At 42.6% G+C, this 20,646-nt stretch overlaps 1 non-coding gene across 1 annotated transcript; it reads left to right on the forward strand.

The window, feature by feature from the left end:
- Positions 1 to 14,721: 14,721 nt before the first annotated feature.
- TRNAA-UGC (transfer RNA alanine (anticodon UGC)) lies at positions 14,722 to 14,793 on the forward strand. The gene has a single exon. It is a non-coding gene; the product is annotated as a tRNA-Ala (tRNA).
- Positions 14,794 to 20,646: the final 5,853 nt, after the last annotated feature.

Below are 20,646 nucleotides of genomic sequence, written 5' to 3' on the forward strand. Positions count from 1 at the left end.
TTCTGGGCCCACTCCAGAAATAAACTGAGATCTTTGTTCAAGTTAGGGTAAGGTGTTTTGAATCTTATATGGAATGTAGGCAGGGACTGATAAGTTCTTATTCATGAAACGTTGCCCCTTCATTATTTCCCCATTTGTGAAAATCCAGAAGTGGCTAAACTGCCCCAGAACAAAGTTGTTCCTGGAACATTTTGGAAAGAGAGTGAGAGAAAGAAAACTCCTCAGTATTTCCATCATTCTAGTCAGACACAGTGACTTGCGAAGACAGAGATACAGAGACATAAAAGTGCCCCCCAAATGGTGGCAATAATAGAAGTTTGGAATAGCAAACAATGAGTTGGCTAGAAAAGTGGATCTAACATTATGGAAGAACTGCTGGATTTGGCCTGGTTGGTTTTTGCTTTCTGGGAGGGGCCAGGAATTAGTTGAGGGCAACACTCACTGCTTCTGGCTTGAAGAGAGAGAGGTCACTGCCTGAGAGAGCTCTTTAGAAGAGCCTTTGTTTAAATAAAACTTAGAGGTTTGTTTCTGTTTGGTTCTGTGGGGTGCAAACCACCAGCTCAATGAGTAAGACAGCATGAATTGGAGTGACTCATGTTGAATCAAACGAGGCATTACAGTATGTACACAATTAGCTATTACATTTTTTAAAAAATGTAAATAGGCACGGGTGGGTAGAATTTAAGTAAACCAATATATACTAGGGGTGTGCAGAGCGGGCCTGCTCTTCTCCAAAATTTGGAGCGGAGCTCCAATGAGGCAATTCACCACCCTGATTTTCAGGGCGGCTCCCCACACCATCGGATTACCTGGCAGAAAACTGCTCCATTTTTCGAAAACCGCTTTATTATCGACAATGGGAATTAACAAAAATGCTTTCATCGCCTTCATTTGTAAAGATAAACAGATGAAACTTGGCACCCTGATAGCTCTTAAGTAGGGCTTTAGCCATGGAAAATTGGAAGCAGATCCTTTCATCCCTTGATCATTTTTGGTGCATAGTGCACACCCCTAATAAATACCAGTTTCAAGTCACAGCATTTATCTGTTATTTCCTTTCCCTAAGTTCTAGTACAGGCACAGAATCACATCCATGCCCAAATGTAAACAGAGAAAGCTGCAAACAAATATCTTAATCTGAGTAAGACCTCCAAACACAACTGTTACCACTTTTTCTTCCTCCACAAGGGGGAATGCAACTGCATTCATGCAAATACAAGTTTTTCTTCCAATGCAAATAGAAGATACTGCGCCCGTGACCCAGATCAGAACTGCAGTGGGGCAAAACACTACACCTCCCTTTGCCCCACTGCCAGGTTTCCAGTCTGCATTGGATCTGCCACCACCACACACACATACTCACTCTCTGCTTGTTTTATGTCTAATTTGGCCTTAACTTTAAAAAATGGTTGGGTGGGCAATTCAGAAAACAGTTACAGGACATATCTTGTGAAACAAAAGAGGTGGAGCTCTTCATCAGGGTAGTGTGTGTGTGTGTGTGTGTGTGTGTGTAATGCAGCTCTTTGGGTATCTCACAATTAACAAGTGTAAATCTTAGAGAAACAAAGATGGCTACACTTATGCCATCCAAATCTGAAATTATTGATTGACAAGAGTGGAGAATTTCCAAAGATGTTATGTAATCACATGCCAGGTACTTTTTCAATAACCACTGTCTCACTCCATCAGTAACTCTCCTACTGTTTCTAAACTTATTTATATTAAGACAGTTATAATGCTGACATTTTTGAATTGGCTACAAAAGAGAGCCCTCTTTAGGTTAATTATTACTTCCCACGCATAGGGGCAGCTGTAGTAAGCGACGGCATATAAAGCAGTTCTGATATTTCTGTGTGGGCTTTGTGAAAGAAATGCATCTCTTATGAGTAATTTAAACAATAGCTGGAGTGGGAAATGTTCTATGAAAATGTAGAGCGATGTATTCAGTTAAGTACTGCAAAATGCAATATATAATCCCTCCGCCTCATTACAGACTACTCCTCATTAGTGCTTACATTCTCGCCAACAGTGGCATAAACATAGGAGTGAACCGTGTCATAGATCCAAGGTAACTGAAATAGGGATGTGTGAATCAACACAACTTGAGCTCTTCAAAGTTCTCCGAATTCCATCTCAAAGCTCATTGCGAGTGTAAGCGGAAGCATGGAATAAAGACACGGACACAAGTGCTTGGGTTAACTAGGGCCTCTTTATTTATAATGAATAGAATCCCTCCCTCCCTGGATCTGCACATGAAAGTGCGGGAATTAAATCGTTATCTCTGGCCACTTGCCTGGCTTAAGGGCGAGCCACTCTCCAAAGCAAGGAGTTGGTAAATCCAGCTTCTTGCTTATGTGACAGTTTGTAAGTGTCGGGAGACCGCCCTACGACACCCCCACCCACTGCCATAATGGACAGCGAGTAGGTGAAGACAGGAGGGTCTCCAAAGGCACACCATATCCTGACATGTGAGCCACACAGCCCCCGAGGAGCAGGTCCTCTGGATATGCTGATCACCAAAAGGTGCCGGAGTGCTCACGGCCCCTATCTAATACAGTCAATTTCCGTACATTTTCTGCTACAAATTAACGTAATTACACACCCTTCCACAATAATGCCACCAGTATGAAGTAGGCAAAAACCACGAATGGAACAAGTCCCTACTTAGCCCTCTCTCCAAAGGGAGCGACTAGCTAATCCCATACTAGGCACAGGGCGGGAGGGTGCGAGCCAAAATTGAAAGAGGCCGAGCCTTGGGCAGGGCAGCCTTTTATGGCTGCAGCTCTACCCTACCTCATGTGGCTCACGTTTCTGAACCACGAGATGCGTCTCATTCCTGCTCCTCCCACATGCAACAGCCACTTTCCCACCCAAACTGTTGGCTGGGTGGGGAGCAGATTTCCAATTCAAGTCTGTATGAGATTGTGAACAAATTTTTTTATCTTGGAAACCCGTGCATATTTTTGTGCATTTTCCTCAAAATATACACATCAGTTGTGTGCATCTTTGAAATGTAGCCATTCTTCTCCCATTGATCAAAGGCTATCCATGTGCATTTTAAAAATAGATGCATTTCAAGCACATTTTTTCAAATCGATGTATGCTGTCGAAGAGCTTTTTGGGGTCCGTAAATCACAATGAAAGCTTGGAAATGTACGAATTTCGACTACAGATTGCATTCAAATCCGTGTTGTGGTCTGGAAGGTACAAACTGTTTAAATCTTGATTTTTTAAAAAAATAAACTGAAATGAATTTCTTGTACTTCCCTAAATTGAAAGCAATAGGTCAACCACCCAATTATTGAGATATAAGGTGTATTGAACCCGTAGGACAAATTCTTGCAGAATTTTTAGAATGTCTGTTGCTAAAAACCCCGTGGGAGATGCACATGCCAAGTGGGCATAATGTCCATGCATATAAAACAGAAGAAGACTGAAAACTGTCGACACTATGGAAGAGAAGCCCTTTACAGTTCTTGCTTGCATACAGAGTTAAAGTGCTATACGCAAGAAACCCTTTTGTAGTGAATTCCATAGTTTAACTTCCTTTTATAAAATGGTTCCTGCGTTCCAGTGTGTTTTGTTTGTATTTCTTTGTATGGAATAAATCAAATATAAAAGGGGACATTTTACATTTGTATATTACCAAGTTTGTTTGTTTGTTTATTTATTGCATTTATAGGCCGCCTTTTTTCCTCCAAGGAACCCAAGGCAGTGTACATAATCCTCCTTCTCTCCATGCTATCCTCACAACAACAACCCTGTGAGGTAGGTTGGGCTGAGAGTCTGTGACTGGCCCAAAGTCACCCAGTGGGTTTCCATGGCCAAGTGGGGACTAGAACTTGGATCTCCCGACTCCCAGTAGAACACCTTAGCCACTACACCACACTGGCTCTCCAAACTGGGAAAAAATATTCATCATTCCTGGACCAGTCAATTTTGTTAACGTCTACTTAGATCAGTCCTCAGTCTTACCGAAAGCACACACACAAAAGTCTAGTGAAAAATCTGGATATCAGATTCCTTCCCTTCCACATTTTGTCCTGATCCATTTGCAAATGCTGAGATAATGAATTCTAATGGCTTGAGGAGTTTATGCCATGCTGACTCACGTTAATTTTCATTTTCCAGAAGATAACCATATTGTCCCCTCAACATAACTAGAACTAATGTGGATGCTTGTCATTGTCCTCTATGGAAATTAATGACCCCTTTTAGCTAGAGCTAGCATAACCTGGTGCGCTACATGGTGTGACTGCATTTCAAAAGAAGGGAGTTCTGACATGCCTCGCTATTGTGGCCATATGCTTCAAGGCCAAGCACGGCATTAGCCTTAAGTGGTGTGCCACTGAAGGACTTCTTGAGAAGAAGAGGAGGTTAAAATGTGAACTTTATCTTCACTCTGGCTTGTGACAGCATGCGGCCTGCCTACTGTGCAAAACACAGGTTATCCATTCAGACCTGAAATAGAAGTTGCAGATATTTAAGAAAATGTATAATTTATACACAAAGCCTAGAAGGGGGGAATAGCATTGCTTTCAGAATTTAATTACTCCATTAAAAAAATAACATGTGCAACACAATGAGACCCAGTTGTGACTCACCATGAATAGCTTCTGAACATCCTTGCACCTTTGTCAATACTGTGGGATATTAGATATATTGCTTCTTTTACTAGGGTAAACTGTGAAAGCCATCAAATCAAAGGTCAAAAACAATAAGGTGAAATTAACTTATACGTAAGGGGACCTTTGCAAAAACATCTGTTGCACAGCAATTCCAAAGCTTTTATTTAAATGAATCTACAAGCAGAATTGGATTATTATTTTCCTGCCCTTGGGGCTTGATCTTTCCTAACGTATTTACTCAGAAGGCCCTCCCACTGGCAAAGATGCCCCCACTGACTTCTTAAAAATAGAATTTACTTAGCATTGCAGTCAGACTTTACGCAGGTTTGTTCCATATTTGTTTATTTGTTTTGGCATCAGATGAACATGGTGCTCCACACATCTTATGCAGATCTTATGCAAGGTCTATATTGATTCATTTATGTGTTAGTTATGGCATCAGTGTACATAGTGCTTTACGGAGGGGCAGCACAAATAGCACAAATGCTCCCAAGGAGCTTATGATGTAGAACTTGATTTTGGGGGAGGCATGAATGGAAGGGCAGGAAGATAGAGGTGTGTAATAGGGCAAGGAATGGGTTCAGCCCATTTCCACGCATGTAGGTTGAGGGTTTTTTCGGGGGAGGTGTGAAGGCTGAGACATTGACAGCACAATCCTATACGTGCCTATTTAGAAATATGTGTGTATAGGATTGTTGTTTAAATGGTCCAGAAACTTTGTGGTGCTTTCAGGAGGGGGAGGGATATAGGAAGTAAGTCGTAATGAGGCACATTAACTGGAGCTCAATGATTCTTCCTTTCATGTTTTCTTTTTATCAACTCAAAGAAGCCAGGGTCCCCCTATCTCTCCCACCACCCGGTGCTTTCAGGTGAGAAAGCAGCTTGTGGAGAATGAACTAGTTGGACGACAGCAAGAGGAGAAATGCTGATTTGGGTTAACCCCTCCCCATCCAATAGCGCCCCCTACAGAGCAGGAGCATAGCTAGGGACTTAGAAGATTTGGGGCCCTGACCCATAGGACACACAACTCTCTCTCTCTCTCTCTCTCTCTCTCTCTCTCTCTCTCTCTCACACACACACACACACACACACACACACACACACACACACTCCACATTTAGAAAGTACCACCAGGATTCATCTAAATTTCACAGAGGCCAAAGCCAGCCAACTAATTTCTTATTCAAATCAACTGAAATACAATCAATACAATAAATTCTTTAATTAATTTGCACCCTGACTCAGATCATCCCAAAACAATGGGGGGGAACATTAGAAGGGATTAACACCCACCCACCCAGCTGCAATCCCCCTTGAAAATTGCTCCCCATGTGGCAATTAAGCTGAGGAGACGAAAACACCCCCCCCCTTCAATTGGCACCAATGGGCACATATGGCTTGGTGGAAGAGATCCAGGGCCCTGAGAAATAAACACAAAAAGATGCTGCTGAAATCTGCGCAAATTAGGCAAACTGCAGCAACAGTTTGTGCAATTTTTTAAAAAAAAAGTCCCCCCAAAGTCCCTAGATTTCAGAAAGAAATCTGCAGCTCAGATCGAAATGCAAGCTTAGTTGGGTGTGCTGTGAAAGTCCAGCAAGTCCCCAAACGGTTGGATTTCTTGATGACGGACATCTCTAATGCTGAAGCATATTACTTTGGTAACAAATGCTAATGTGATGTTCATATTTATTTATTTATTTATTTATTATTTGTTATGTTTATATCCCTCTTTTCTTCCAAGGATCCAATGGCAGTATACATGATCCTCCTACTCATCTCCATTTTATTCTCACAACAACCCTGTGAGGTAGGTCAGGCTGAGTGACTGGCCCACAGTCACTTAGTGAGCTTCATGGCTGAGTGGGGATTAGAACTGGGGTCTCCCAAGTCCCAGTCCAACACTCTAACCACCTATGCTACTACGTGAACACTCAGATCTACCATGTGGGAAGGTTGGGTGGGTGGAATAGAGCAGCAGAGCATGAAAGCAATACACCATGTCACCTTGGGAAGGCTTTTTTCTTCCTTTCAGCCTTCAAGGTTTACTCTCACCAACAGATGTCAGTCCATTGAAAGATATCAACTTGCTTGCTTTGTGCCTTTTCATTCGCTGGGGCTGACGTGGCCCTGGAACAGCGTGACGTCTGCCTACTGTGCAAAACATAGGGTATTGCTTCAAACCTGTAAAAAAAGGGGGGGGAGAGAGAAGATATTTTAGAACATGTATAATTTATAGATAAACACTGGGAAAATGCAGGAGTGTTTGCAGTATCTAAGTAAAATCTAATTACCACTTTTTTGCAGGAAGCAAAGGAACAGGCAACATAAAGCTACCCAGCTGTGACTAATTTGGGACTCCTTTGGTAACACTTAGAATGCTTTTTGGGGGATGCATTTTCCATTTGCAAGGCAGAATCTATTTGTGATTGTCCCTGGCCAGCCCAGGGGCCAGGGGTGCATTTCTGAAGAAGATTCAGATGGTTTCCCTATATCAAGTCGTATTCTTTTTCATATATAACTTGGCAGTCGGAATCCCCATGTAAATAGCTTAAAACAGTATTGTTAGCATTATGCATTAACTCGGGTCATTCCTGCCCCCCTCCCCCCCATGCATATTCTATGTGCTCTGATTTAATTGCTTTTAGGAACATTATAATTAAATGGAAGGCTATTATGTGCACCTGATTATGATTTCTAACTTACACAAATAGCTTGGCTTAGCCACTGTTTATTATAGAACAGTTTCTTCTGTGGGAGCTAGAAACGCTCGGATTTGGCAGTAATTTCTCAACTACACTAACAAAGTTGTGTTGCTCTAACTGAAACAAACTTCCAGTTATCTGGATCCACTAAACCATTTCAGGATAGGTTTGTCCGTGATTCTTGTCCATCTGCACTTCATCTTGGAAAAACGGCTGAGGAGTAGCGGACATCTAAGCATGTAGAAACATAAGAGCCATGCAGGATCAGACCAAAGGTTCATCCGTTCACCCACTGGTCAACCAGCTGTCTACCAGGGACCCGCAAGCAGGACACGGTGCAATAGCATCCTCCCACCCATGTTCCCCAGCACCTACTGTAGGCAGGCTTACTGCCTCGCAACAGAGGGGTGAAGATCTTGCAATGTTTTTATCGCGAGATGCCCCCTCTGTTTACACTCAGCGTGTGATGGCCTCGGAAGGAGAGATGTCACGCCCGCCATTTTGTTTTCTTAAATTATTTCCCCTGCTCCCTCCACCCCACTCCTGATGGGCGCAGTGCAGGTCCCGGCTCCTTGCGAGGAATCACAAGCAGCCGGGACAAACCGCAGCACCCAGGCACATGTTCACTATTGCTAGTATAGGGGCTGTTTGTGTTACCGGTTTCCCGTGTGGAGGGTTGGTTAGTCTGTGTATTAATCCTATGGAGAAATGCTTCATGCCCAATTGAAGTAGATTCTCCTGCTATTTAAAATATAGCATAACCAAATAAAAGGTTGAGAGACCTATTCTTAATTGCCCTGGGTTTCCCCCCCCCTTTAAAAAGTTTTCAGAAAAGCCTTAAAACGTTTTTGCTTACAATGCAAAAATTACAATATTTTGTTATCATTCTCTCTTAAAAACACGCACAACTCCTCTGCCATTATACTAATGTGCTTTGGTTAGAAAAAAGATAGTAAAAGGGAGTTTTGCAACCTAGCGTCAAAATGAATTTAGCTAGAGGAAAAAGGTGTGTGCGTGCGGTGGGGGGGGGGAGGGCAGTGAGGGGCGAATGAAAGTTAATGGCCCAAGATTTATTTAAAGGAAAGCTTGGATGAGCTCAAATCCCCACGACTCACAATCGTCTCTGTCCATTTAAATCTGGTTTAAGCACAGACCTCAGTTTTAATGTTTAGATATTGCTAACACGAAAATCTGACTTGCTGCATTATCGTTACAATTTCAACAAACACCTGATAAAATTCAAGCACCCAAACCTTTCTGCTCACTTTAACACAATGCGAAAAGTGACAGAACTATCCTCAGTCGAGAGGTGACGGCAGGAAGATTCTGCATCAAGTCAGTGCCAGTAGCATCCTCTCCCCGATAAGCGCTGCAGAGCTGTGTTTCTTCTCTCTTATGGATGTAAGTGCGTAAGAAGAGCCATGCTGGATGAGACTAAAGGCCTATCTAGTTCAGCATTGTGTTTTCACTGTGGCCAACAAACAGGCTGGCCAAAGAAATGTTGCTGCCTGAGGCAAAAGACAAGGTGGCGTCTGCCCTGAGCAGCATCCAATGAAACACACACCACTTACCTGACCTTGGTGAGTGGCGCTAGGTGAGCCACTGGCAGGGGGGGTGTCTGTGGGGTACTTAGGCATCAGTGTGGATGCCTGCTTGCTTGGCGAGTGACCATTTCTACAAAATGGCTGCTCGTTCTTTTCTACAAAATGGCTGCTCGTTCTTTTATGTAGACACCAATAATTGAGTTTGCTTCTCTGCGGTCTCCTCATTCTGTTTCCAGTTCCTGATGTATTTAACAATTGTCTCTTTATATTTATTGTCTGCAAGTTTCTCTTCCTTTTTGTTCTAGTCATTTGGACAACACTTCCATTTTCTGAAAATAATCTTCTTTTCTCTAATAGCTTCTTTTAGACTGTTCCATAACCATAGTGGTGACTTCTTTGGCTTGGTGGTACCTTATGGTTGTCTTTTCCACTCATATCTCACCCTACTTCCTGAGTTCCATTTAGGATTAAGTCCAAAACTGCTTCTACTCAGTTCCATGAGTAGGGTACAGAAGCTGAATTTAAAGACTTAAAACTGAGCTTACACTGAGCTTGAGCTAAGTCTACACTTTTGGTTTCTAAGCAGACTTCTCCACTAGCTAGGTTTACACTGTGGTCATTGTTTATGAACCGTAAGTGGGCAGTAGTGATTGTGCAATAAAATGCTTGTCTGATGAACCTCTATATTCCTCAGCAAGCAGTTTTTTCAACTCTGTTGCTTATCTAAGAAGCATTGCTATTCCTAAGAACACAACAGCACCAAGGCCTGAGGGCTTGAAACCATATGACATAGTGGACATGTGTAGCCTTTAATTTTATTGTGTACCTAGAAGTGGAACCTTTTGGCAATACTAACAGGGCAATTGCATTAGGAAAATATTAGAAAAGTTAGCCTTGGGCTATTTGAAAAACAAAAAAAGCTCTATGGGGATGGATAGAAAGAAATATACCACTTGAGAATCTGATATAAAGCGAACTCTCTCCTTTCCCTAGGCAGCCATCGTAAATGATGATGACTTCTCTTTTAAACAAGGACAATTCCAGTCAGAAAACAGTTTTTGAAAACTGGAGTTCTCTGCTATTATTATTACTAATGAAGTCTCTTGTCTAGGTTTGTCGGTAGTGAGTGCCATGCAAATGTATGCTACTAATTAGGTTGATTGTCTGTTTGACGCCTGCTGATTCGCTTACAAAAAGTGTCTGCATTGCTAACTTCATGACAAAATTTGTGCAGCATTATGACTGCTGAGTGATGCTCAGGACAAATATATATATATATATATATATATATATATATATATATATATATGATTGCTCTGTGAAAAGACAAATAATGGCTCTGCCAGTTTTCAAAGGCTGTCGATGATGCATACCTGACAATGATAGTAGGATGGCCCACAGGAAGGAGGGGTGGGTGGTAAAACTGATAAGGACTTAAAACTTGCAAAATGTATTCCCTGCCAGTGAATAGAGAAAATTAGTGATATGCTGAACCCTCTACATTTGCAGGACCATTTGCAGGCTGTGGAAATGTGGGGGCATTTTAGGTGACTTTCTCAATGGGGGTGGAATTAATTTTCAAGGGGCTTACCCCAAGAGGAGATGGCCAACAGTTTTGTCCCACTTTTTGTTCTTTAACCAAAAAGCTTTGCTGACGCTTCAGGAGGTGCTGAAACTGCAATCAGCAACCTGGTAGTGTACCTATTCCTCACAGAATAGCCCAGCAGGAATGAGGCTATAGCTGTTGTTGTTGTTGTTGTTGTTGTTGTAGAAGTAAGTAAGTAAGTAAGTGTGTGTGTGTGAGTGAGAGAGAGAGAGAGAGAGAGAGAGAGAGAGAGAGAGAGAGAGAGAACCTCTGATGACTCTTCATCTCATGGTAAGCCTCACACTGTCCCAAACAATTCCTCCTCCTCCTCCTCCTCCTCCTTCCTCTTCTTCCTCTTCTTGACCTCCCTCTGTAATTCATTGCAAAAGCTTCTGGCCTGGCATTCAAAAAAGTGTTCTAGTTTGGATGCAAGGACTGCCCAGCTATTTCTTTCTTTGTTTGGGTCAGGGAGGGAGAAGAGGAGAAATGATGGGTGGGGAGAGAGAAGGAGAGAGGCGGACCCTCTGAATCTATGAACCTCTCTATTCCAGTCCTGACCACTGAGAGAAAGGGAGTTAGTTGGGCGTAGAGACCCATCTAGCTGCAAATTACAAAACTGGAGGAACGGGGGCTGTAGAAGGTCTTCTCCTCCTGCTGCCATGTTTGGCTCTTGCTAGCAGGGTGTTGGATAGGTGGAACACTCTATCTCTCGAGAGTACAACCCATAGGATTATGCTCTAAATCAGTCATTATTGCCTTCTTTGGCTATCTTATAGGATTTTAGACACAGGCTATGAGAACTTCTCCCCCCTTTCTCCTCCACCCATGCCATGCAGGCCTGACCTAAAAAGGAAGATATTAACCTGCTCCTTCAAAGACCTGTTGCTTTTCCACAGAGTGTTATACCAGGAAGAGGGACATGGAGGAGCAGGTTAATCGCTTAGGTCAGGTCTGCATGGCATGGTTTCTAAAACAACTTCAGAGCTATTTTTCTGATGCATATAGAAGAAGGAAGAGATTAATCTTCTCCTTCGAAGTTCTCTTTTTTCAAACAGACTTCAAAAGACTTGCAACCAGCATTGAGACCCATGAGGTGTCCACCTCTAATTAGGTGTAATCTGTACTAATATTAGGTTATATTAGTAATATAAAAATCAGTGTCTCGTGCATGCTAAAAAGTTGTGTGTGCTTTGTGAAGCTCAGTCTTGAACCATTGAAGGTTGCAGTCTGTGGCTTGAAGGGTCTGGAACTTTGTCCTGTTGGCATTCCATTTCTTTGTCTGCTTGTTTATTTGTAACATGATTGCTTGCTTGAACCCAGAACAAAATTTGCAGATTCATTTTGAAATGTTATCATGGCCTCACCTGACCCCCACCATACCTGATTTAGAGGGGGAGGAAAATGTATTGCGAGGGTAGAAGGAAGTTCCCAGAAATAAAGACACAGACAACATAGTTTTGGGGTAAAATTAGGGCCTCTTTATTTACACATGTAGATTCTCCCTCCATGGATCTGTGTGTGAACGTGCGGGAATCAAGATGGTTAACTACAGGCTCTAGCCTGTCCCTCAGGGTGAGCAACTCAGTTGTAAACTGGAGTTGGGTAACCCAGCCCCCTTTACAACTACACTCGAGTGTTTGGTGAGACCGCTCCACTTCATTCCCACTCTGGCTGCATAGCCGAGTAGATGAGGCCAGAACGTCTCCAAAGGTAAACCATATCCTGGCATGCAGGCTGCAAAGCCCGCAAGGAGCAATGAAATATCTGTCTTCAGCAGTGAGATATCAGAACAACAACAACAAAAATGATTTACACATTCAGAACACCATTCTACATGTCATGTTCAAACCTCAATTCAATCCTGACTGCCCCTTCAAGAATGGAGGAGAACACTTTAAAATGTATCATTAATTTTTGTGAACCGCCCAGAGAGCTTCGGCTATTGGGTGGTATAGAAATGAAATAAATAAATAAATAAATAAATAAATAAATGTATCATGAATGTGTTATCTGAAGTAAGGCAGATTTGCTTTACTGGAGTTAATCTGTTTTGGTTTGTTTGTTATTTGGATTTTAACTCTGAGTGAGCTGTGCTGGTTATACAAAGAAGTAAATAAGCAGTCTAATCTAGCTATGATCTGTAGACTTTTTTTAATTGGGTGACAAGACCTGTGCAAATAGTTGCAATTTGTTTGGCTTTGTGCCAAGGCTTGGGGAACACCATGCCATCTTCCATTGTAGCTACTACGACTCTAGAAGAGATGTACACAACAATATCTACGGTGTACACAGCATCCTACGTAAGGCAGTGCATTCAGAAAAATGTAGAATGTACTTTAATGGAAGGTCTCTTCGTTCAGACTTTCCATGAAATGCACAGAGATCTACAGTTTGCAGAAACGGCAAGCATGTTGACATTGTGAGTTGCGTTAAATGTCGCAGCCCATTTCTGGATAGGGCAATTGGCATGAACTATGAAGATCCTACAGCAGGGATAAGCAGAACATTTGAATATTTCAGTTTTGGTTTGGTGCTGGAACTGTTGGCAAGAAGTGTGTGTGTGTGTGTGTGTGTGTGTGTGTGTGTGTGTGTTTGTGTTCATGTGTGTCTCTGGTTTGCTATGTAATAAATAGGAGGTGTGTGCAAAGTAAAGGAAAAAATTGTTTGGTTGGGTTCAAATTTAGTCATACTTAAAGTAGATCCATTGAAATCAATGGGACATAAATTAGTCATGGTTAACTATGACCCATTGAAGTCTACTCTAAGCATGAGTAAATCTGGATCCAACCCACAGTCAACAGCCTCAAATGATGAATTTGACTTTTAAGTGGGGAAGCATCCAAACATTCAGCGCACACTTGCAGTCAAAATGGGTACAGTCCAGTGAAAGTTCTATCACGTGAAACTGCTGATTGTTTTGATTGGCCCATTTTCAGTTGAAACAGTATATACAGGTCTAAACATTGCTACATTAGCAGCAGCCCAAAGGATTCTGGGCAATTTTAATACATTACTGAAAAGAATTACTTGCTCATCTAGGTTTGCATTATATATTTATGACATATTGATTGTCAGCAGCTCTTACATTATATTCAAAGCTTATTTGCTTGATTTTAGTGTCACTTTTTTCTGTGCCTTTATTAAATTTATTCAGAAAGCTATTAACCTCTAGAATGGAAATAAAGTTAGCGGGACTATATGATGTGTAGCAATAATGGATAAACAATTATATGTAAATGAATTCACATAGCAAAAGGTCCTGGAGTGGGAATGATGTAACCCCTTGAATAAATCTACTGCAATAATCTTTTTAATAGCAAAACACATTCTAAGTCCTAGTTGGCCTTTTACCATGTTAGAGGGAATGCAATAGGACTACCAAGTGAGGCAAAACACATAAACCATGTTGATATTTAGATTTTGTTACACCAAAGACTGGTTACGTGAAAACGGCGCAGGAACTTTGAAGAGGTTGATTACATACATTGATTGATGATTGGCTTCAGAATAATTTTCTCTACCTCGATGGGGATGGGGGTGGGAGGGAAAAGGGGACAGTATTGACCCTGTTCATTCAATCAAAATGGTAATGCAACAGAAAGCATGGTTGCCTGCAGACTCAACAAAGGCAGAGAACCAGGAGAGAATCTAAATTATGCGTAGTCTGTGTCTAATGTGTATTTAGGAATAAAATTGATTGACATTTCTCCTTTTCTGTCTCTCCTTCCAGTATACAGGCACGTGCACAGGCACGCACCCCCACCCACCCACGCACCCCACCTTATTATAACCGAACAAGGAATTTTAATTTCAAAAGTCTTCTCAATTTCATTGGAATTATTAGTTTTGCACTTTCTTCCTTTACCTGAATGCTCACACGCTGTTTATTGTCAAAACAGAAAGAAAAGCAGATTGAACATGAAGGGATGCTAAATGAATCCCTTCATCATTTCATATATTAGAGGTAGCTATAGAATTTATGCCTGCGTCACCTGTTTTGCCCAATATATAGTAACAAACATTAGGGGCACTGCATGCAGCAGGTACCGCCCCTTCCCCTAGCCCCACCCCTTCCTTTCATCCATCAATCATTTGGTGGCTTCTAAATGGTTGCAATGCTCCTCCTGAGGTTTAGCTACTGACTTACAATATCTATGCTTTTTGAAGCATGAGTGAAAATTGTAAGCCTTAACTCTCATTTTATCATGGAATATTGGCTGTGGTTTGAATGAAGTGAAGTGGCCACATCTCTGTGCTTGGCAGGGGCTGTGGCTCAGTGGTAGAGCATCTGCTTTGCATGCAGAAGGTCCCAGGTTTGATCCCTGGCTTCTCCGGTTAGGGCAGGAAAAAACACCTGCCTGAAACCCTGGAGAGCCTCTGCCAGTCAGTGTCGACAATACTGGGATAGATGAACCAATGATCTAACTCAGTACAAGGCAGCTTCCTATGTTCCTATGGATGTAAACTTTCTGGAGATTTTGAAACCATGTTGGATGGGATGGGTGTATCTGTCAATGGAATTACACCCCCCCCCCGCCCCATTCCATTCCATGCCGGTACTGTGTGGATGGGTTTTTTTTTTTGTGGGGGAGAGGGTAGGGTTACAAAAAAAGTGCAGGTTTTTAATATTTTAACAAGTGTACACATTTTGTATGCATCCACACATTAACCAAAGTGTGTCTGTATGCATTTTTGAAATGTACAGAATTTTCTTTATATTCTTCATTTCTTTTGACTATTCTCATTCAAAAGAAATTGCTTTCTGCTTAAGGGGAAAACCCTCAGATTTTAATCAATTTAGACTACTGGCAAAGAGAGAGCCAATTGTCAGCGTGCTACCTTTAAAAGTGCTACATTAAGGGTTAAATGCGATGTAAAGGGTAAAAACTGTTCTGGGCATTACAAGCTTTTCGCTCTATTGCTACTTGGCAAGTAGGCAGGGGAGGCAATATGGACTTCTAAAGTAGCTGAATCCCAAACAGACAGTTTATCTAATGAGAACAGAGATCCATGATTACACAGACAGAGTAAGAATTTAAGATGAAATAGAGATTTCTAATGACAAAATGTTTCACATCAAGTTATCTTGTAATATATTCATCCTGAATAGAAAGGGAATTGACCCCACAGCTATGGCAATATGGGTGTAATCTCTCTGTGTTGGAAAGCCCCATTGAGTTCTGGAGGCACTTAATCATGCTAAATCTGACATTTAAAAATGAAAGTCACATTAGATTATAAGAAACAGATATCCCCATATTATACTTCAGTATTACACTTCAGATTGAGATTGTCCATTGGTTGACGAATGGAGCAGAACAAGGGTGTGCCCAGAATTTGTGTCAGGACTTTACAAAAAGAGAAATAATAATAATAATAAAAACGCAAAGAGATTGTGGTGTGTGTTTGTAATGAGTAACGCTACAATAGAACAGGGCTGGCCAAAAACATTTAGCTGCCTGAAGGAAAGAACCAGATGGTGCCCTCTTCATCCCATTCCATGTATAGAAGCTGACCAGACTGACAGTTTAATTTTACTCATACTGGCAATGGCACAGCATCTTTCAACATATCTGAGGACAGCAGGCTAGCTTAGGTGGGCCAGGCCAGGCCAGGCCATGTAGCACACACATCTGCATCCTCTAGTATCTTGCCACTGCATCTCTCACCACATCTGGATCCTGAGACAGCCAGCTAATGCCAAGATTGGTTCTCCTGTAATGTCAAGACATTTGCCCAGAGTCATGAAATGAAAGGAAGTACGTAGAGAGTCTGTTCCATAAAGATGTGTGATCTATTCCATAGAGATGTGAGAAGCCCTCCTGAGAAATGTCCTGTGTTTTTGCTTTTGGGGGTGGTCCCTGTGTCACTTGAACCTGTCATGCAGAGATCATCTTCTCTTTGGATGGGGTTCCCCACATTTTGAATAGCCGCCCGTCAAGTTGTCATTGTGTGAAACTAGAGGCAATCTACATGGAGACACTTTCCAACATGCTTCAGTTTAAAACTGTGTATTCATCCAATTGGATTTGCTCCTCTGTAGAATATGCAGTGAATTAAAGCAGCATATTCAAAAACAAAAAGGGGGGAAAAGAACCGCTTTTGCATGGCAGACTGCATGAGAAATAGCATTATGCTCTGGCATATGTGGGTGGAATCTCATGCAATTAACAAGCTTCCTTTTTTACTAACCCTTTACAACCAACTCCAGATAAGGGCAGATTTAAAACAATAGGCTTCTCCACCCTTCTCTCCGCTTCCTGCTGAGAAAGTGCAGTGGAAGCCAATGGGAATTACTTCTGAGTAGGCATGTGCAGCAGACTATTCTCAGGGCAGAAGTGGAGATTTCAAAAGAACAACAGTCATGCCAAAGCAACATGCTGGCTGTAAGGCTTATATGGGGGGTGGGGAAAACAAAGCACCTTCTAAAGACACTAACAGTTTTGTGAATTTGCACTCCTCTGGAAAGGTGCAGATGATGCAACTTTCCCTTCCTCCTATCAGCAATGCTCCCTCCAGCCAGTGGGGAAGCTAGTATGACTAGTTGAGGTCATCCAGGGCATATCTGCACCATGCCTTATCGTGGGGATCGCCCTGGGATCATCCCTGTGCATCCACATGATGCACAGGGGATCCCGGGGGCAGGGAGGGATGATCCCTCCATTTTAGCCCAATATTTTCCACAGTCTCAGGATCATCCTGAGACTGCTGGAGGTGTGGGAGGCCGTCCTGGTTTCATCCCAGCTCCTTGTGAGTAAACGTGAGGAGAAAGGAACCAGGCACAGGGCACGGAGCTCTTCGGGTGCTCTGTGCCCATCAGGGGTGGGAGGGGGAATGCAATCACTTTTTTTAAAAAAAACACACACCTTATTTTTGCATTGGAGTGCTTGCGTGCTCACCTTCAGTAAAATAAATATTGTTTGCACGACATCCCCCATTCCTCCAGGATATCATGTTCACCGTCTGTCCAAAGGGGAGGATCTCATGAGCAGAATACCATGAGATCCTCTTCCTCCCTCCCGGAATGCTGGGAGGTATAAACCTGCCCAAACTACACTGAAGCCAATGTGACAGAAAAATCCATCACAAAATGTCTTTGCAGAAATACAGGTTTTATGCCATGAAAAACCCATGGTTACTGCAGAGAGGAGAGAACATCATGTGTCATGAACATCGGTCAGGTGCAGTCACACTGGAGTAAATCCTCCATGTAGATGGGCCCCTAGTGAATTTTACCCAAATTCTATTGACTCCTCAAAGTTCCTAGTGTGATTTCTCTTACAAGAAACCTCCAAAAATCACTTCACGTATAAGCCCTGTTTAGGCATGGAAATCCACCAAAGAATTAGAACCGCAGGAGGGATTGTTAGGATAAATTCGTTAGCTCCAGGAAGGAGCAAGCTAGCTCCCTCCCCTCCATTATCACCTCAATATTGGCCATGTGTTTGAAGGTGAATCAGGGTAGAGCAATGGGGAGCCGGCCCTACTTGTGTAGAGCAAAAACCTGGAAATCTAAATTCTGTAGCTCCTGGCAATCTAATCACATATAGTGGAGCTAGGTGTGTTTTTCCTACTTTCCTGCAAGTGCACAGAGCCTTGATCCAGATCAGGACCATGGTGCTTTGGGAGAGGAAAGTTTCCTCCTCACCCATTCCCCCCTAAATTCCACCCCCCCCCATGGATGCTGGTGGCTCTCATTTCGTGGAGCTGCAAATCCATTCCAGGTTTCAGTCAGAACCAGCTACAACTCTAAAGGAGCACTCCAAGGTATTGAATCCTATCCCCCATATAGGTTAAACACCTTGGATAGCACGTTTAGAGTTCTGGCTGGTTCTGACTGAAACCTGGAATGGATTCACAGCCCCATCTAAAACGGAGCCACTATCCTCCACCGATGTTAGAAAAAGAAAAGAAAAAGAAGGGGGAAAAGTTGGGGTGTTAGAAAAACGCAGAAGTATCCATTGGAATCAACAGAGATTTTTTTTCTTCTTTTCGCCGCCCTGTGGAAGAGGGGAAGGACTAAAATTCAGGATGAAAATGGTGGGAGAGCTGAAACCATCCTTTCCTGAAGTTCTATGGTCCTGATCCACTATGTGTGATGAGAAGAATTCTTAGTTTGGGCCTAAATTGCACAGGAAGAGAACATAAGTAGGGCTGGCTCCCCACATGATATGTTCACTCTTCAATGGGACTTGCATGCTGGTTCTTCATCATATAATTCTAATAGTGAGGGGGGTGGAATTTGAACACCCAAATAGGGCTTTTGTTCTAGGGCAAACTGTGGTGACCTCCAACCTTAGAGGTTTGATTTGTTCAGCCAATTTAGACATGTCTTTCCCAAACCATTTACTTTCCCGTTTTAAGAGAAGGAATATGCTATGAGTTAATCAATGCAAAAAACAAAAGAAATGAACTACTAAACACATTCTCGTCTCCACTATATCAATTTTTAAAACTTCATATCCTAAAATGACACTCATTTAACTACCACAGGCTGAACAGATGGCGCCGTAGAAATTTGTGAATTTGTTCACAATGTCCAGTCAGACCTCCATAAACACATTGTTTGGAGAAGAGAGTAGTGTTTGGCGAGTCATATTTGTTCATGTAGGCATCTAAAGGCAGGTTTTCAGGATTAGTTTAGTGATAGTTCCTGGAAAAGCAGCTGTTTAATAACAGTTCTTCAGACTAAAAGATAGAAAATATGCCCATTGCTCTTATTCTGAGAACAAACATGTAGGAATTCAATAGGAGGTTTTTTTTGTTAGTTTATTTTGAAAAATCCAGAGTGGAGTACACACACACACACAGAAAGAGAAAGAGTACACAATGTTTAAGAAACAGATGGATTAACAAGAATAAATGTGTGTGTGTGTGTATGTGTGTGTGTGTGTGTGTGTGTGTGTGTGCGTGTGTGTGTGTATATATATATATATATATATATATATATATATATATATATAAATTTCTCTGCCACTGGAAGAAGCGAAAGGGTAGTGGGTTGTGAATTTGACATTGGACTCACAGAATCAAATGTCCTGCAAATCTCATTGGGGATCAAAAGCCCTCCCAGGCATAGAATCATAGAACCATAGAATAGCAGAGTTGGAAGGGGGGCTCTAAGGCCATCGATTCCACCCCCCTGCTCAATGCAGGAACCCACCTAAAAGCTGACAGATGGCTGTCCAGCTGACTCTTGAACGCCTCTAGTGTGGGAGAACCCACAACCAACCTAGTTAATTGGTTCTATTGCCATACTGCTCTAACAGTCAGGAAGTTTTTCCTGATGTCCAGCCGGAATCTGGCTTCCTGTAACTTGAGGCCATTATTCCGTGTCCTGCATTCTAGGAGGATTGAGAAGAGATCCTGGCCCTGCTCTGTGTGACAACCTTTCAGTCCACAGACATGCCCCAATATGGGGGTGGGGATTTATGCCAGCTCTGGAGATGGCATGGATAATTTCCCTCCTATTGATAGTGGGGGGAAAAAGAAAGAAATTAGTTAATAGTTTAAAAAGGAAATGAAATGAAAATCCAATGGTAGATTGAAAAACAAACAAATGCCTCTCTTCCACTCTGCTTGGCTTGTACCAGCAGGGCTTTGGAGGTTGCAGAGACTCCAGCTTCAGATGTCTCCACAGTAGCAGAGAGGATTGATCTACCTGTGAGCAAAATATTGACAGACTTAGTTCCACATTTTCCTTTCCTTTTTCGAAAATATCACACACTATTTTACATGTGTAGAGTATCCTCTAAGGGCCTTCCTAGACGAGGCCTTAGCGCGCCTTCTGTCCCGGCTTCCCTGCTGTGCGTCCAGATGACGCACAGGGGAATCCGGAGACAGGCCGCGCTGAGGCCTTCTCCAACGCGCCATAAGCGAATTCGCTTATGGCGCGCCTTTTCCCCAGCTCCGGCCTGAGGCCGGAGCTGGGGAAGGTCTAGGGACTTCCGTGGCTTTTTGCGGCTAATCGCTTACTCACGAGTAGCCACAAAAAGCCGCGGACTGGCCACAGCGCTGAGCGCTGTGCCCATCGGCCGGGGAGATCCCGGGAGGGAAAAGGAGGGGAGACGACACAGGACACACACACACACACGGAGGGAAAAGGAGGGGAGACGACACAGGACACATACACACACGGAGGGAAAAGGAGGGGAGATGACACAGGACACACACACACACACACGGAG

Source organism: Elgaria multicarinata, chromosome 4 (genome assembly GCF_023053635.1).
Source record: "Elgaria multicarinata webbii isolate HBS135686 ecotype San Diego chromosome 4, rElgMul1.1.pri, whole genome shotgun sequence".
Classification (NCBI taxonomy): Eukaryota; Metazoa; Chordata; class Lepidosauria; order Squamata; family Anguidae; genus Elgaria; species Elgaria multicarinata.